At 41.5% G+C, this 14,082-nt stretch overlaps 1 long non-coding RNA gene across 1 annotated transcript in view; it reads right to left on the minus strand.

Moving 5' to 3' along the window:
- The window catches only part of LOC146797595 (uncharacterized), a 165,074-nt gene that overhangs the window by 140,718 nt on the left and 10,274 nt on the right, over nt 1–14,082 (minus strand). The gene's annotated exons all lie outside the window — the stretch shown is intronic.

A 14,082-nucleotide genomic window follows, 5' to 3' on the forward strand; every position in this document is an offset into this window, starting at 1 on the left:
CTCTTTGGAGCTGTAAATTCTTCAAACCAATTTGAGGTAGGGTTTTTTTTCTAAAGAAAGCGACTAATGATACCCTCAATCTACTTAAAGAAACTTTCATACACTAGACGGGGAAGTGTAGAGAAACAAAAGACTAGTAAAGGAAGAATGCTCATTTTAATAATCGCACCTCTCCCAATTATTGATAATGGAAGATTGCTCCATCTTTCAAGTAAATTTTGTAACTTCTAAATCAGCGCATAGTAGTTTAATTCATAAAGACATTTCACATTTTCTAAAATTCAAATACTAAGATATTTATTCAGCATTTGTTCCTAATAAAGTGGGAACAAGTCAGGACGTGATTGAGGTAAGGTGTTAAAACAAAGTGCACCCCTTTCTGGTGCCCCGTGTGATGTTAATCTCCCAGGTTACTCTTCTATTTACTATTATCAACATTGACGCACCATTATATAGCAAGGATAGCATCCTGATTACCTGACTGGGAAAGCCCATCATATGAAGTATTTTTAAACAGAAATCTGTAACAAACAATACACCTTTTCTGCGTCTAAAAATATGATGGCAGCTTCAGTTGTGGTAGAAAAAAAATACTCTATAGCTTCCACCAAAAAATGGATATTGGCATAACACTGGCATCCCAAAATGAACTTATTTTTGCCCTTGTTAATCAGTTTAGAGACAACTGTAGCTATATTAACAGCAATTTATTTTGAAAATATTTTATAATCTGTATTTAACATGGCTTAAAGGTGATATGAATTATGATGTAATGCATCTTTCCTTTTCTAAGAACATTTACTGGGATGCCTTTGTGGAATGAATTCGGAACATTGTATCCCGTGAGGATAAAATTAAAGTGTCGAAGGGGCTTTTAATTACGCAACAAATATTTAGAACCATTCTGATAGACAGCTATCTTATCTTAACTGTAGGCTTTCCCCGTTAGGAGGTTTTTATTTGCATGTGCTTGCTCATAGTACTGAATGTATTTGTCTGGAAGCCTGCAGTAAGTTTAAAGAATGGATTTCCAAATTACTTAAAAATCATGAAATCTCTTTGTCTGAGATAGTTGACTGTTCTCAATAGATATTCTGAATGAATGCCAAAAACGTATTCTCTATATAAGGTTCTGTAACAACTGAGTTATTCTTGGGGTATAATGTCTTAGTTACGTTGGTAGGAGAGCAAATCTTTGTGTGTCAAGTTCATAGCTTACCTGTGTATTCCCTATCCTCATAAACTTGCTGTACTACTGTTTAGGAATTAACTGGCTCCCTTTTAAATTGAAATTAAATTAATTTGTCATTTGTCACCTCCCTTTTGTGACTGTTTACCCAAATGATGTTTTAAATGCAGATTGAAATATAAATGCTTGAGGGTATTCTGTAATATCTGCAATTTATGTTTATGGGTGTTCTTTATTCGTGCAATCTCACCTCTAAGTGTGGCTTTCCATGCTTCCCAAATATTCCCCCAAGGAGCGGTTCATATATTTTGATCAAAAATCATTTTGGTTCTATCTTTTATTTGTTATAAACTCAGCATTTGAATTTAATAACCTATCTCATTTTCAACGCAAATTAGGGTTTGCAATTGGGGATACATTTGATTGAGAATTTTCTACATTTTTAGAGATTCAAAAATAAAATCTATACAAGTGGCTGATTGAACTCTCCTTGTGAAACTTTTTTAATTCTTCAGAGTGCTGGGAGAAGCCCTACAAGGATTTACGAATTACCCCTTTTGAAAATAGGCATGGCTATGGCAAATTGAGGCTTTCTCTGTAAATTATTTACTTTGAAGAGGTCTAAGTTTGTGAATTGAAGAAAGTTAAAATCCACCCTATTATCAATAATTTCAAGACCTCTAACAGAGTTGCAGTTAGATGTTGAAGGGCTCTCGGCTCATACTGCAGAGGACCACAGTATAAGACTAATGTCATGCTTTGTTGATTCACTTCATGAGCCACAGATACTTATCTACTAGCATCGTCATCTTGTGCAGTTTACTACACCCTGAAATTGCTACTCCTCTGTGCACTGCAGAACTTCAAGAAGTAGCTAATAGAATGAAAAGGTATCCATGATTGAATATTTTCAAAGGATTTTTGGACATGTGTCTCCTGCAGTAGTATTTACTGAGGGGTTGTGTTAGCTAAGTCATGTTGACATTACTTTTTTTATTCTCTGGTTCTTCAGACTATTTGCATCTACAGAAACTAATATATAATGATGGATGTTACAGATATCATGAATTTCATTGTGATCTACTGTGTTTGTAGCAAAATAGATGAGCTTGATCTTGAAACTCAAGCTTTTTCTACATATCTCTTCCTGCTTCACAAACGTTCCACACAATCCGCAATCCCGCCATCCTACCTTCCAGAGGATTATCCCAGTTTTCTCACTAGATAACCTTCCATTTCCAATCATATTGATATAGCATTCACCCTCTTATGATATATGTGCAAACATAGACTGCCATCCATTCATTCATGTGCAATAGTCCACATATTTCTATTGTACTTACAACACTATTCAAGAACATTTTTTAGAAATGATTAAATCATAGAAGTTATCATTAATTATAGAAATTCTGATCTGCAATCTTATTATGTCAATGTTTGTTTTGCAGTTTGTAAAGTGTCATGAGCAGAACCAGCATCTGCGAAGGTCCTAAATGTGCCTTTTTTTCCAGCACCTTTAATTTGGCTGGCTGTAGGAGCATTGCTTGAGCACTTTCCATTTTAAAGCAAAGAATCAACTAACTTAAATACCGCTTCCACTTTGAGGTTTTGTAAGACAAGTCAGAGAAACTCTGAAAGTTTAATTAATTTGATACTTTTGAACTCCTTTTGTCTTGTGCTGCAGCCAAAATTATTTCCTTTATACAACAGTCTCCAAAATTCACTAAAACAGTTCTTGGATGAGAGTTAATTGGTCTGGCTGAGAAAGGGGCACTGGGAGCTCTGGTAATTGTAAAATCAACCTCTTTTGTCTTCGGTAAAACCTGTACACAAATCAATCCCTCAATAACTTTCATAACTAATGAATGTGGCTCTTGCTCTTCTGGAACTTGTACAAAATATTGAGTTGTCAATATCAGGGGACAGAAATCTCTGAAATATAATATTGTGACACAAAACTATTGTGAAACAAGAATATCGGTCAAGAATATCATTTTTACCCCTTCAGTGCCCTGGAAGTAATGGTTATGTCCTCGGCAGCGGTGCTGCTGTGCCAAGGACGTAACCACTATGACCTGGCACCTGCCCATGGGGCAAGCGCTGGTGCTTCCTCCCGAAGGACTTCCACCTACGTGCCCCCACCGGGGATAGCAGTGAAAGCGCTCCCGCTACCATCTCCAACCCCCGTGACAATGTGATGACGTTGGGGCGCATCATCATAGGCTGCCTGGGACGCGCTGGAAGCCATTTGCTTCCAACGCGTCCACAGAGAGGACGCACAAAGTGTGAGCCCTTCTCTGGGAAAAACAGACACAGATGGAAAGGAAATGGTTTTCCTTTTCACCTGTGCCTGTTTTGAATGGATTCCTGCTCCACGATCGCAGGTGAGGCCAGCGATCGTGGAGCAGGAATCAATCCACTGGACCACCATGGACTTTTTTGTTTGTTGTTGCAGGAGCGACCCCTTGGCAAGTGTTGCTCCCCCAGGGGGCAATATGTTTCTTCTGTGTTTCGGACCGCCATGGGGCTAGATCAGCTGCTTTTTTGGCCAATCTCGCCCCCGCGTGGAAGGGAGGTCGAAACCCACTAGAAGACAGGGATTTATGTTTATAATCATTACGGGTGGCGATCCCTTGGGCAAGGGCCGCTCCCCTTTTGGGGATTATTATTTTGACAGTTTCTGCCCCCCTTAGGGGAAGATTGACCTTAAAGTGTTAGGCCCATCCTTCCCCAAAGAGGGCAGATGCCCCTAGACCACCAGGGATTCTTTTTATGTGGAGCATAATGTTTTGGGGAGTGGCCCCTGGGCAAGGGTTGCTTCCCTTTTGGGGGTGAATGTTTTGGCCAATTCTGCCACCCAGGGGGCAGATCGCCATATATTTTTAGGCTCATCTGCCCCCAAGGGGGGCAAAAGCCACTAGACCACCAGGGATTTTATTGTATATGGCGCAACAGTTTTTGGAGAGTGGGCCCTTAGGCAAGGTTGCTCCCCTTTTGGGGCTTAATATATTGGCTGATCAGCTATATATGTTTAAACCCATCGGCCACCAAGGAGGACAGAAGCAACTAGACCACCAGGGATTTTATTGTATATGGCGCAAAATGTTTTGGGAAGTGACCCCTTTATCAAGGGTCGCTTCCCTTTTGGGGGTGAATGTTTTGGCCAATTCTGCCACCCAGGGGGCAGATCGCCATATATTTTTAGGCTCATCTGCCCCCAAGGGGGGCAAAAGCCACTAGACCACCAGGGATTTTCATGTACATGGCGCAAAATGTTTTGGGGAGTGGCCCCTAGGGCAAGGGTTGCTCCCCTTTTGGGGCTGTATATTTTGCCTGTTTCTGCCCCCATTGGGGCAGATTTGCCCTGTATTTTTAGGCCCATCTGCCCCCAAGGAGGGCCGAAGCTACTAGACCACCAGGGAACGTTTGTGTGTGAAATGTAGTTCAGCTGATGGTCTGCGTGTTTTGTCATCATTTGTGATCATAATGTTTTTTCTCCTTTTTATTTTAGTGCAAAGCTTTTGTTTTAATTTGGTGTAACTTGTGCTTGCGGTTTCGGCACTGGTAGAGCTGCAGTTTGTGTGGTTGCAAGTGTTTAGTAAGGAAAGGTTCTTTTCATTCTGTTTCCTCCAAATGAGGATCAGTGATCTGCATGAATGTGTTTTGGAAAATGTTGTACTAATAGCAGCTTTCTGTTTGAATGTGTGTGAAGTTTTCCTTGTATTTGTGTACAATGTGTATTGTGCTGCCTTGTGTGTAATTTTCTTTTCTAGTGGGATATCTTGGAGCTGGTGAGTCTAGCTGTCTCTGGCAAGTCAGTAGTAATGTTTTACAGTATATAGGTCCTTGTGTGCTTTGTATTGATTGACTTTACCTTGCACCTGGTACATGCCAGTAGTTTTTCTTTTTGTTTTATAAATCCTCACTTTGTATATTACTTTTTTTACACAGTGTTGGGTATTGTTTACTTGTTTGTCAAGTTACTTTTCTAACTAAGGCTTATGACTAACTGTAGAATGACTGCTCAGCAGGTATGCTTTCTGAGTCTTCTTCTGACCATGATTATGAGACTGAGCCTGCATCTGAGGCTGAGGAGGAAGGCCTGGATTCTGGCAGTGTTTTTTCTGTCCGAGAGGAATCATCTGATGATTAAGCCACACATGTGGATGAAGTGCCGCTTTTAGAAGATGACACTGGTGTGCCCATAGTGCTACAAGAGGCATCTGGATTGCAGCCTGAGGCTGCATGGCTTCCCATTGGAAGTGCTGAACTCTGGGAGGAACCAAACATGAAGCAGCCAGTGTTGCCTGACTTTAGTGGTGTTTGAGGGTGCAAAGTAAATTGTGGAATTTTTACCAATATATTTTTTTCAGTCGTTTATGGGCGATGTATTTTTAGATGAGATTGGTGAGCACACTAATTTGTAAGCTGAACAGTATTTGAGGGGCAACAGTTCCAGACTTAAGCCCCACTTGAGTTACCTGGTGGACTCTCACAAATCTGCATGAGTTGAAGAAGTTCTTGGGTTTAACTTTTTTGATGGGCCAGATAAGGAAGCCAGCCATCGCTGTCTTCAAATTGGTCTACTAATCCCTTGATGGCAACGGTTATCTTTCCTGCAACCATGAGTTGTAATCGATATTTGCTTCTTCTTCTGATGTGGTGTTTTGTTGATCATGCTTTAGCGTTGTCAGGCGATCACCCTGATTGTGACCGTCTTTTAAAAGTTTGGCCTGTCCTTGACCACTTTGCAGATCGATTTTCAGAGATGAATACAATATGCCAGGGGAAAGAAATAGCCATGGATGATTCTTTAGTCCTGTTCAAGGGCCAGTTGGTTTTTAGGCAATACATTCCTAGCAAAAGCCCATGTTATGGAATTAAGATGTATATGCTCTCTGAGAGTAGTACTGGATATGTCTATAATTTCAGGGTCCAACTGGTAGGGATTCCAGTATTGACACCCCTGGTTGTGCATCCACTTTTGGAGTTATAAAGAAAATTGTGTGGGAACATGGTAGAGGACTTTTTAACAAAGGTCACCATCTATACGTAGATAACTTTTATACTGGTGTGTCATTGTTCAGGGAATTGTTCAAGTTGCTTGTAAACTTTACCCAAAGAGCTTGTTTGTAAAAGAAACTTGAGAATTGACAGTGCAGTGTCTTGTGTAGTGATGAACTACTAGCTCTGAAATTTTCTGACAAGAGAGATGTCTATATGCTGACTACCATCCATGATGAAGGTACTTCACCTGTGACTATCTGGGGTCAGGTAGCTGAAGTGCGCAAACCTGTGTGCATTTTAGACTACAATAAGCACATCGGTGGTGTAGATCGAGATCATAAGTTGGAACTTTACAATGCTGTTCGTAAGGCGTACGTTTGGTATAAGAAGTTGGCTACAGATTTATTCCATTTAGCAATCTTCAATGCTTTTGTTTTATTTAAGGACTGTTCTCCAGAGTCAAAGATGACATTTGTTCAGTTTCAGCAGTCTCTGATAGGCAGCCTTGTTGTAGTGGAACAGGCAAAAGTTCCTATAGAAGCAGTGGTGGAGATTGTTGCCAGATCGAAAGATCGCCACTTTCCTGATCACTTTCTTCCCACGGTCAAAAAAAAGTAATCGCAACAAATGAAGAGTCTGTTACCGAAGCGGAGAGTCAGATGTACTACCCTATCGACCTTCCAAGCCTGGGCTGTGTGTGCCTACATGTTACATATTGTACCACATGGAAACGAGTTGTTGGTTGCAACCGTAATCATAAAAGTAAACTGACTGATCTATATAGTTTTATTTTTTTGGCATTAGAGTGATGTATTTACTTAGAGCTGTTGTGTTTGTAGTTATAGTTTTATATCTATTGCCAATTGGTTTGTGTTTTTTTTGTATACAAAATGTGATAGCGGTGTGCGTGGACTGGTGCTTGGTTGACAGTGTGCATGGTCTGGCATTTGTCTGGCGGTGTGTGAGTAGTGACTTGCTGCTGGTCACTACACACCCTGCTAGCCAAACGCCAGTGCACACACTCCGTCAACCGCCACCATGTGTGATTGCTATGTCAGTCATGTGGACGTATGAAAGTGAATGTTGGAATGTGCTAAGCCTGCGGCTGGCAGTGTGAATGGTCTTTTGTGTGTCACGTATGAAAGGTGTGTGAATGGCCTCGAGAGAGAGGTTGGTGCCTTGCCGTGCTTTTACCCCTTACGAGTTGCTAATTCTTTGGTTCAGGTTTTAAACCTTTCAGTTATTAACATTGTATTTTATTTTTGTGAAATCCTTTTGTTAAAAAATGATAACTTTTGATCCTTTCACTCACCCTCGCACCAAATCCAACCAGTATGTGTGTGTGCTTGAAGAATAGATGGATGAGCAGTAATAATTGCCTTTCTCTTCTAATGTGTACATTCTCTCTAAGCAAAATCTACCAATTCTAGTTATTTTCGTAAACTAAAAACCCTGGGGAGTACAGGGTGGTGTGCCTCTCGTGGATCCCAACAAGTTTTCTTACCAACAACGCCCTTCTACCTCAAAATGTGGCTAAAGTCACACATTTTTCTTGCATTACTGTGCCATATTCTTCCTAAAACAGAAAGATACCACAAATTTCCTACCACCCAGTGTTCCCCCAGGTCTCCCGATAAAAATACTACCTCACTTGTGTGGGTGGGCCAAGTGCCTGTGACAGGGAAGGGCCCAAAATGTATTGTGGAAACATCAAAATTATCCATCACAAAACAACCTGGTTTTGCCAGGGAGTCACCTGCGTTTTTGGTCACGGGCTCGGCGACCATCTAGGGAAACTATGTAAAACTGATTTATTTTATATATTTTTTTGGTGCAGGTCGATAGTTTATAGGAGTATAGGGTGGAAATATAATTAGGTAATAATTAAGTTAACTATTCATTTAGAATAATTATCAATTATGTCAATTGTATAGTACTTATACATTTTAATATATCTTAAGTGCTGTTTGCTACGTTTGTAGGGGTATAGTGTGGGGAGTTAATCAATTGTACAAATGAATTATACATGTAACTAGTGGTGTACTTATGCAATACCGGGGCAGTCATTAATATCACACTCTGAAGAAAGTCCTGGACCAGACTGAAACATGTTGGCGTTCATTCAAATGCCACTGGACCATAAAATCCTAGAAAACCCAAAGACAAATCTTTTTTAACCTATACCAACCCAGACCACCAATAAAGGGATACCTAGGTTTGTCTGAGGTATTTTTATTAAGTTGTCATATCTATGATAAAAATAACAATATCAAAGAGCGACCTGGAATATGGTTGAGCCAACCCTGGCTTTTAGGGGTTAGGGTGAACCCGATGATGAAGCATTCCACTATTAGAGTAGGTTAGGGTCATACTATAAAAAAAAGAGATTCCACTTCCCTTTTTGAAAATTGACCAGGTTCCAGCATGGGATAAGAATTCTGGTAAGGCAAGGGATACCCGAAAGTGTTTTGTTGTGATACTATATTAGGGAGAGTGTACCCCTTGAGTCTCTGTTTCTCTCAATGGTCTCCCCTCCCTCTCAATAGGTGGGCTCCCACGGGCCTCTCACCTATCTTTTGTAATATTAATTAAAAGAATACTCTTAATATACTACTTCTCAAAATCCTAAATGCTATTGTAAATTGCCCCCATTGTTTATCAGAGGCAGTCATATACATCTATTTTCATGTTACTTTCTGAACTCCAACTACCAATCCTAATTCTCAAACTGCCCAAACTCCATATTCCACAGACTTTATTGCACTGTGCTAAATAAGAGAAAATCCTGCTGTAGCAAGTGATGCATAGAAATTAACGAGTTTTGGTCTTCTGTAATTCTACATTGTAAGACATTGCATTATAATTTAGGCAGACCGACTACCCACCTCAAGGAATCATCACAACCTTTGTCAGGGTGAACACTTAAAGTCACTAAACTAGCCGGAGCTCAACACCTTGGTAGCTATGGCACAGATCATACAAGCTTAACTTAGAAGCAATGTGTAAAGTATTTATGAAGTATAAAAACAGTAATAAAGTCAAAATGCAAAACAATAGATATGTAAAACTAAATTTGAAAAACAGATTACACTTTAATAAACAGAATGACACCCCAATGACAGACATCCAATAAGGGAGACCAGAGATATGACTTTTGAAATTTCTAAGTACAAATAGCCCCAATAACCATAACAGTGACAGACAATGGTCACGGTTGACCGAGACCTAGATGCAATTTGAGACTGACTGCGGTAGAGCATGTGTCTGATACACCAACTAGGTTCGTCCTTGTCAAAGATTTTACCTTCTGAGTTAGTCTTTTAAGCCCCAATATACTAAATTAGCCCACTTCCACGGCTTTCCAGGACCTCAGGGGAAAGAAGCACAACTGACCCTTGGAGTCCACTTCTTTGCCCTGGGTACAAGCGAGAACAGGTGCAGTCCTTCAAAGCTCCTCTCAGGTCACAGAGAGCAGGCCAGTCCTATTCTGGTCTCCTGAAGGTCCAGAAAGTGTTCTTAAGTGGCTGCCTGAAGGTGTCACATTTATGTCCAGAACCAGCTAGTGGCTTGGGGGGGGGGGGGAGTCCTGGGCACTCTCAAGAGGGGTAAATGTTCTCAAGGGGAATCCTAACTACTTTTCCAGTTTGTCAGTTTGAAGCAGACACTGTACACAGAAACACAGAGACAGAAGTCTGGTAAGACAAACCAAGGTCCTTAAGAAACCAGACAGGAAATCCACAAGAATTATCTTGGCATCCTCTTCTCTACCTTTCATTTGTGTCCCATGTGGCTGAAAGACCTGTCAAGCAGAATTTGACACAGTAGTCTCAAACACTATGACAATGGCCCCCACTCTATATATTCTGTGTAGTTTAGAGGAGTCACCTCTGTCCATTCAGGTCAACCTGTTATATGCTCCTGAGAGACATTTCACCCTTTTCACGTTTATTCAAAGCTGGGTACTGGTTGAGAGCTGGCAAATGCTTATGCTAATTAGTCTTCTGCCAGCTGAGGCAGGTAAAGGTTAACTTTTAAAAAGTCTTTTTTTTTAATATTCATTAAAAATCTGACTTCATACCTGATCTGGATTTTATTACTTATTAAATATCATCATCTAATTGTTTATCTAGATGGTCTCTTTTCCGAGATACAGTATTACCATTTAATATTGCACCCCAATGTTTCTCTGTGCACAAGCCAGCCTTCCTACAGTTAAAATAGCTTTTGGGTGCTAGTCATTATAAGGACATGTTAAATTTAAATTTCTACACGTCCTACTTTTAAATACTATGTACCCTGCCTTGTGAAACACAGGGCCTAGATAGGGGGTGACTTATTAATATTTACAAGGAAGATTTCTACCTGTGTAAAAGTTTGTTTCGACGTCGCATGGCATGATTTTCACTATTACAATCTGCAATGGAGGGTCTGAAGGCATGTTTGCGCTGCCACTGTAGTGGATGGCACAATAAGTGCTGCAGTCCACTAGTGCATTTAACTGCTATGCCATGGCTGCATTTTGTACCATAAACGTGTGCCTTAAAGCCAAGTTAAATACACCAATTAGGAGTATGCCGATTTTACCATGCATAAAAGGAGGAGCACAGCAGTATTACTCCTGATTTAAAGTGCAGAGTTATAAAGCCAAGAAAACTCAGAGGTGACCATGACAAAAAGGCAGATTTTCTACACAGGATACCACCAGCCAAGAGCTAGGGTAGCCTAATTAATCCCTTGATGGACTTCTCTGCTTATGCGACAAAATGTGGACAATTTGCCACTTGTGCAGTGAAACTTGTATGTTCTTTGTCCCTCTGAACATACCTGTACCCCCCTGTCAACATCTACTCTAGCCACTAACTTTGTCCATGGGGAACCCTGCTTCTAATGTTCAGACCCCTCCTGAGCAGCGACTAAACTTAGCTTGCTCACAGGTGCCTCCCAGCAGCCAGACAATACCACTATGCCCAACAAGGTGATGTGGCCCATTCTGACCAGAAGTCAGACTTCTGTCCCCAATTCAGTGCAAACTCTGCTCAAAAGGCTAACAGCCAACAGAGGCCACTGACAGCTGTCAGAGTCAGGAACTAGGCCCTTGACCATCCACTGCCAGGTAAATACTCCTGGACGGACCTCGCATAGGGCTCACTTCCAACTGTGGGTCCGGCAAGGAGCCCCCCACTTGCTCCTGAGGTCCCTTTGGCATCTTGGTTTTCTCCAAATGGGAGGCTACTCCTTCAGGTTGCAGAAACCTTTCTTCCTCTCTTACTTCCAAACACTTGAAGTTGGTGCCCGGAGACTGGCTCCTCAGCTCAAGGTCAGTAACCTGAAATGGAACAGGTGTCTGGCAGTCTATGCCTCCGTGGGTAGACAAACCCCTTCAAGGGGGGCACACTCTGGTGGCGTCAAGCAGGGGTCTGCCTAGCACAGGACTCCAGTAGTCTGTCTCTGTGGCAGCGCAGGCTGCACCTCCAGGTGAGAAGTGGCAACACAGCCTATGCCTAGGGGTGTACTTCTATCAGAGCAGGTGACGTCTGATGCTCTAATTCTCCCATTGTGGATGACCTCTTACACCTTACATTTTGTCTGGGCTTCCGTACCCTCCGTTTTGGTATGGTACCCCCAATATTCTGTGTTGTTTAAGGTTTTACTTTAAATAGCATGAAAAACCACATTGTACCAAAGATATTCAACGGTAGACAGGGACCCAGGAGCAATTTTAGGCTGACCGTGATAGTGCGGACATATACACCCACCAAGTTCATCCTGGTCAAAGACGTTATCATCTGACTTAGTCTTTTAAGTTGCAGTCCACCATATCATCTGACTTAGTCTTTTAAGTTGCAGTCCACCATTGAAGTCTCCTTCTAAGGCCCACTGGACCTAAGGGGAGCCACTTACAGATTCACACAGTGTCAGTCAGTGGCTAACAGCAGGCTTCAGTCTAGTTCCAGCTGCCACTGGTCAAGTTAGGAAAAGACCACTAGCAGCACGTTAGCTCCTTATAGCCACACAGGTCAGCCAACCCGGCACATGAGGGATCAGGTACAGTCCTTCAGGTTTCCTCTCAGGTCACAGATAGCAGGTCCAGTCCTCTAATGGAGGTCTAGAAAGGGTTCTGAAGTGGGTGCCTGGAGGTTCCACATTTATACCTGAAACCAGCTAGGAAGGCTTGGGGCACTCCCAGTCATACACCCTAACCAATGGGATAAACGCTCCCTGGGGTAACTGTAACCACTTTTTCAGTAGTTACTGTTTACCCAACTGCAAATAGGGCCAAAATCCAAAGCATCAGGATATATACGATATGTAAAAAGTCTTTGGCCAAACAAACCTTGGGCTTTGAAGACTGCGTGCGTGTGTGTGTGCGCGTGTGTGTGTAGAGCGCACTATGCTACCCCATATCTAACACTAATATCCACTTTGAAGCAGATGCTGTATTGACAACAAACCCAGAGACAGAAATCAGGTAAGATAAAAGCAGGATCCTCCATCAACCAAACATTGGATAGACAAGAATTGTGTTGGCATTCTCTTCTCTCCTTTTCAAGTGTGCCCCAGTGTTAAATGTGTCTCAGCAGATCTATCAAGCAGTATCTGATATTGCATTGTCAAAATGGCTACCTATAGACCCCCCCCTGCATATTCTGTGGAGTACAGATGAGTTTTTTTCTCTCCATTCAGGTCAACCTATTGCTTACTGCTGGGAGTCATTTCACTCCTTTTTCTCACCTACTTCAGGCTGAGAGCTGGCAAATGTGTATATGAATTAGTCTTCTGATAGTTCAGACAGGTAAATGGTAACTTTCTGTAAGTTGCTTTTCCTCAACATGTATTAAAAATCCAACTTCAGCATTGAATTGGATTGTAATAACTGTTATAAATAGTTATTTCATTGTTTTTAGCTGGTCCTATTCCAGAGATATATTAGTATTTAATATTGTATCAAGTGTTTCTGTATGGGCCAGCCACCCTTCTTACAATGAAAACAGCTATTGGCTAGTCACTGTAAGAACATGTTAACTTTAAATTTCTGCATGTCCTACTTCTAATTATCATGCAGCCTGCTTTGTAGGCTACAAGGCCTTCATAGGGGTGACATTCATATTTAAATGAAAGGTTGATACCTTTCAAAAGGGTTTAGTTTGAAAGGTTGCAGTGCATGTTTTACACTGTTACAGTTACTTTACAATAGTAGACTAAACACTATATTTGCATTGCCACTATGCTGGATGGAACAATAGGTGTTGCAGTCAACAAGTGGCATGTAATTTCTAGTCCAGTATTTGGTTCGAGACAGCTACTACTGCCAGGATGTGCCTATGCGTTCTCTATGGAAAATAGACAAATTGCTAATTTGATTTCATGCTGGTATATGACTACAGTTACAGCTCGCCTGTTATCGCCTGCTATTACTTTGTGAAAAGAGGGAACCAGCAGCAGTATTTGGACTATTCGCTTTAGTACTGTTGGGTTCAGGATCAATTTTGTGTGGTTCTGCCAGTGTAATGTATGCGCAGTTTTCTTCAAGGTAAACACCAGTACCAATGCATGTTGCATTTTTCAATTTTCTTCTTGTGCCGGAACATCATTTTTTAGGAGTTCACGTGATGCTGAACGTCTGCTGACGATCTCCTAGCAACCTGTGCGTTCTGAGGCTCAGCGCTAAGATTTCACCTTGCCCTCACGTTGTTGTGACGTCGCTTGCACGTTCATATTGCAAGCTCAATCTCCTGTAGAAATTAAAGGGGTACCGCCTGCCACCTTGGTTGTATTTACAAGATGACTGCAACTTCAATGTATCATTTCAGAGACTCTCATTTCAACTCTCTGGTGCCATTTATTGGCGATTCATCACGGCGACAGGCACGCCCCCGTCTACAGTG

This window comes from Triturus cristatus, chromosome 9, assembly GCF_964204655.1.
Source record: "Triturus cristatus chromosome 9, aTriCri1.1, whole genome shotgun sequence".
NCBI classification, from domain to species: Eukaryota; Metazoa; Chordata; class Amphibia; order Caudata; family Salamandridae; genus Triturus; species Triturus cristatus.